Genomic DNA, 5,500 nt, shown 5'->3' on the forward strand with positions numbered 1-5,500 from the left:
CTCTCTCTCTCTCTCTCTCTCTCTCTCTCTCTCTCTCTCTTCTCTCTCTCTCTCTCTCTGTGCGAGCTAGCAAGGCTATTCGATGGGTAGCAACAACGGCGAGATGGTCTAGTGGGGTAGCGAAGGCAATGGGAGGGAGGAAGTAGCCTCTCCTCCTCTCCCCATTCCCTCCCCCAACTTTTGCGCACGTAATAGGAGGAGGGAGAGAAGGGGGGCGATCACACCCTCCTTGCGCTCCCAACCTTTGTGCAAGCAATAGGTGGGTCAATTGGCCCAATTGTTGCACACACAATAGGTTAGGGATAAAAGGGGGGAAGCCCCTCTCCATCCTAAACCCCTCTTATAATCCCCCCCCCCCTCGCCCAGCCTATGCTCCCGCCACCCCCTACTCGAGCCTAAATTTAAAAAAACAAAAAATCCCCCCTCCTTAGTGCTCTCCCCCTCCCTTCGCCTTGTCCCCTTGGCCCTCCCTCCTTGCCCACGGTTCCATCCCATCTCCGCTTTAAATTTAGTTCTAAACAAAAATAAATCAAATTTAAGTTGAATTATTAAATTTTCATTTAAATTAAGTTGTAATTTACTTTTATTTTAAATTTTAGATTTATTTTTTATAAATTTAAATTGACCCACCTATTGGATGCACAATAGGTTTATTTTAGATTTATTTTAGAATTTATTTTAGAATTTCAAACCAAACTAAATTTATAATTTCTTAAAATTTAGATTTTAATTAAGTCTAAATGTAAAAAAGGTAAATTTAGTTTAGTTTCTCACACCCTTGCCTACTCTTTTTGCAAATAGACAGTTATGGCTTTATGAGAAATATTATCTCAGGCCGAGCAAGCAATAGGCACTTATATAGATTGATCTCAAAGAATACCAGCTGTCAAGAGGAGCAAAGAGAGAATGAGAACCATTGACACAAGACAAGAAAGCAAAGTTTGCCATGCAAAAAGAATGGGAGGAGGAGCTCGAGAAAGTAAGAGAGAGCAAACAAGAAACATAAATTTTCCCTAGGTATAGAGTTCTAATAAGACCTCTAATAACCTAATAAATGCACCTAAGTTTGTTTAGACAACTGAAGGCTAGGAAATTTGTGAGGCTTTGATAGGCTACATGTAGATTGTGTTTTCCATACTTTGACGATAGTTTGCTAAATTGGTAGACACCTTTATAGAGTATGCTTTTTTACTAGCAAGTTCCCAGTGTTAGTGTACTTGGGTTTATGTGCTTTAAAACCTAAGTGCAGTGTACTCTTATCTAGTGTAGTTGTGATCAAGACTCATTGTAACCATGACAACACATAAATTTGTACCATCTTTTGCTAGGGAACATTTTTATGAGCCTTTTGACCACTGGGAAGCATTGGAGGTATTTGATAGGGCCCGTAGTTCCATACATTAGTGAAAAAGGTGTAGTTTATGTCCCACAGACATGATGAGGATCAAGTGAATTCCTTAGAAGAGCTCCCCTACCCACAAACTACTACCTTAACCACATAGCATGAACACCAACATGCAAACGACTATCACAAGCACTCACATCACATAAAAACTTCATGCCATTAGAAATTTGCAACCTCCCCCTATTTGCAAAACCCGCGGAACAAACCCTCTAGTCTAAATATATCACGACTGCCAGATCAGGATAATCTAGAGAGAGACAGAGATAGAGAGAGATTTATTAAAACTATTTGAAAGACCTTAGGGCCTATTAGACTTAAAGAAACGTGATACGATGATCTGAGGGGTGGAGCCACTAAGTGGGCATCAACACCCATGATGAATACCAAAAGGGAGAGAGAGAGAGAGAGAGAGAGAGAGAGAGAGAGAGAGAGAGAGAGAGAGAGGCTAGGCCTACTAGTGTTTTCTCCATCCCTTCTCAACTTCATCTACTCCAAGTAGCTTCATCAAGATGGAGTCAAGTATGTTGATGTAGTATAGAACATTGGAATCATCCAAGCTAAGGTAAAACAAAGGTTAAGAAGTAAGCAAGATGAACGGAAGTTTGCGAAGAGCTATGCTCCCTTCCCTTCTTACCCATTCTACCAAATGCTTATCAACCTTCTCATGCCTTTGAGCAACTTCTCATGAACTGAGCAAAAGGAACCTCCCTCCTTGTTGATTGCCTTGTAACGTTTTGGCAAGATATCCATGATGCACCAAGCCCATGTCCTAGTAATGTCTACTACTTTACATTATTCATACCCCCTCTATTCAATTCATTGCATCATATGTAATCCTCACTCCTTTTTTCAACCGCTAAAATGTATGGAATATATTTCCATGTTCATGAAAATCCTCCTTTCTCATGCTCTCATCTCAACATAATATCCCAATATACCCCTTGTATTTCATGGTTTTCGCCAATTTTAATTCATTAAGGTTCTTGATATGGTTACATATACTAGTTTCCTCAAGCTTATCATCATGGATACATATATTGAGCACATCCCTCTACTCAATAGATCATGATTATGTATATTGTGCACACCTCACTACTGAATAGATCCTTGTACAGATGCATGCCTGGCTATGTGTGTGGATGCATGCTTCGGTGTGTGTCTTCATTTGTTATCACCCTAGTAGTCTACATGAAGAAATAAAACAATGAACACTCAAAAATCTCAACTTCAAAAACTTAAGCTTTTAAGAAGTAATCTTACCTATATGCAATGTGGGCAATGCTAGTATACCACCATTTAAGTTTCAACATAATAACAAAAAACATTTTATGTGACCACAACATTACAATATCAAGTTGATGCACTAACAATCAAAACACTCAATTTTGCATTACTCAACTTACAAAAAGCTCCCTCCCAACAAGCTATAAATGCAGTGTTCGCATTACTAATACATTATGGCTTGAGAACTATGTAAGCTGTCAATAATTTTCCACCTCAAAAACTCACTAGTCTTAAATGCCCAACTACCAAACTAAGGTTGGGTAGAAACGTATGTGCTAAATATTTGACAAAATATGAAGAGAGGAGAGGAAGAGAGTGGAGATGAGGAGAGAGAACACAGCTAGAGAGAACACCATAAATGACTAACTATATACTAGATTTAGTTGAAAATGTAGAATATATATACAAACCCTTTTAGGGTTAGGGTTAGGACATCTAAACCTTTCCTTTATAGCACTCTATTGGGTTAGTGCTATGCACATATGACAACGTGATATTGAGCATGGTTTCTCAACACCTTCCCTCAAGATCAATATCATGAAGTAGGTCTTTCCTCAAGATGATGATTTTTGGGAATCGAAGAAGGACTAAGCATTACATTCCATCACACCCATTTAATGGGAATGTCATTCCTCTACGTCAAACCAAGAGCTTGTCGATGCTTCTCAAAAATCTCTTTACCGAGTGGTTTGGTAAATATGTATGCAACATTATCTTTGCTATCACAATGCTGCAGTGTGATGTCACCAAGTAACATTCTTTCTCTGATGAAGTGCTCTCTGACATCAATGTGCTTTTTCTTGGAGTGATATATTGGATTCTTGGCCAATGCTTGATTATCACAGTATATTGTTGCTAGCTTTGATTCATTAAAGTGGTCTGTTTTTGAAAATAGTCTTCTGAGGCCTCACATGCACCGGTAGTGAGTGCTCTATATTCTACTTCAGACAAAGACAAAGAAACAGTTAGCTGTTTATTTGACAACCATGATATAGCACCTTAACCAAGGAAAAAGGCATATCCCTGTGTCAATCTCGTGGTCTCATGATCTCCGGCATAGTCACTATCATAGTATCCATGCAAGCTTGGATGACTTCCTTTGTATTCTATTCCAAACTGTCTTATACATCTAATGTATCTCAAAACTCTTTTGGCTGCATTCCAGTGAGACTGTTTTGGATTTGACATGCAAGTGAACTTACTGCATAACAAATATCTAGCCGTGTGATAGTCAAATATATAACAGATCCCATGAGTTGCTGGTAGTACCTGTCATTGACAGTAGGCTTTTTTGAATCTTTTGTAAGTTTCAAACTCTGTTCCATGGGAGTGGCTGCAATCTTGCAATCTACCATATACCATAAAGATTTCCTCTAATGCGAAAATTTCCTCCATTATTGCTGCTAGATTGACTGTCTTGGTCGTACTGCTTCTTGCGACAATCTCTTTCATAGTGTCCAAACTTATGACAGTGGTTGCACTAAATATTTGACACGTTGATGGATGCATTCCCTCATCCTTGGAATCTTCCTCGATTGACATGATTTCCTCTTTGATTCTGATGCTAATGTTGCTGAGAATGATGTTGATGCTCATTCTGACTTTGATGATGACTTTGTTGCTAATGATGACCACTTCACTGGAATGATCTACCTCTCCCTCTGCTTCTATCTGCAGCTGTAAATGCTTGATCATTGGAATGACCTTTACGTGCGTGAATGGCTTGAATCCTGATTTCTTCACCGAGTAAGACTGACTGGAGCTCTTCCAGTGTCGAAATTGGCCATTGAATGGCAATACTCTGGACTAGATTCTTGTATCCCTCTCTTAGTCCACTCAAGATTACTTGAACCATTTATGCTAGATTCATGATCTCTCCTACTGCTGCGAGTTGATTATTGTAATCATTGATCATGAGTACGTAAGCATGACCGGTTTCACTGTTATTACGAAAACTTTGATTTATCAAATTTCTCAGTGTGAGAATCTTGAAAGTGTTCTTGGACTCGTAGAGAGCTGCGAACATATCCCATGCTTCTTTTGATGTCTTAACTGTGTTGAGTTGTCCTAGCATGACATCTTGCACATTCTGCTTGATCAGATGATATGCATACTTGTCTTTCTTGTCCCATTCTGTGTGTGCTCGGGCAATGGCAAGATTTGTTACAAGTGCGGACACTGTCGGTGTAACTGAAGATGCCGTTGTAGATCTAGATGTCTTCTCAAGCCATTAGAAGTCCTTACTATTGTTATCTACCAATTTTTGACCACCTCATGCCTCACAACAAAATTGTTTACTTTTTTTAATGCAAGAGGAGACTAACATCAAATGACTATCCACTGTGTAGATAACATTCTTATGACCTTCTAATGGCTTCATCTCTGTGAACCATTCCTAATGCTTTGTCATATGAGATGATGCACTAATGTCGATGTACCAAGGATCTTGATCTGCTTGGTCAACTTGATAATTGCATTTCCCTTTCGAATTACCATCAATGTTAAGATAAACTGTTTCAGTCTTCTACATATCCTCACTTGCAAGGAACATATTCTCAGGTTCATTGGCATAATGACTGTGACTTGAATGTCCACCACAACGATTTCCTCTACCGCGAAAGTTTCCTCAATTACTGCTGCTAGATTGACCATCTTGGTCGTACTGCTTCTTGTGACAATCTCTTTCATAGTGTCCAAACTTATGACAGTAGTTGCACTAAATATTTGACACGTTGGTGGATGCATTCCCTCGTCCTTGGAATCTTCCTCGATTGACATGATTTTCTCTTTGATTCTGATGCTGATGTTGCT

The sequence above is a fragment of the Dipteris shenzhenensis genome, chromosome 21 (assembly GCF_047967505.1).
Source record: "Dipteris shenzhenensis isolate YYH24624 ecotype China chromosome 21, Dip_SZ_1.0, whole genome shotgun sequence".
NCBI classification, from domain to species: Eukaryota; Viridiplantae; Streptophyta; class Polypodiopsida; order Gleicheniales; family Dipteridaceae; genus Dipteris; species Dipteris shenzhenensis.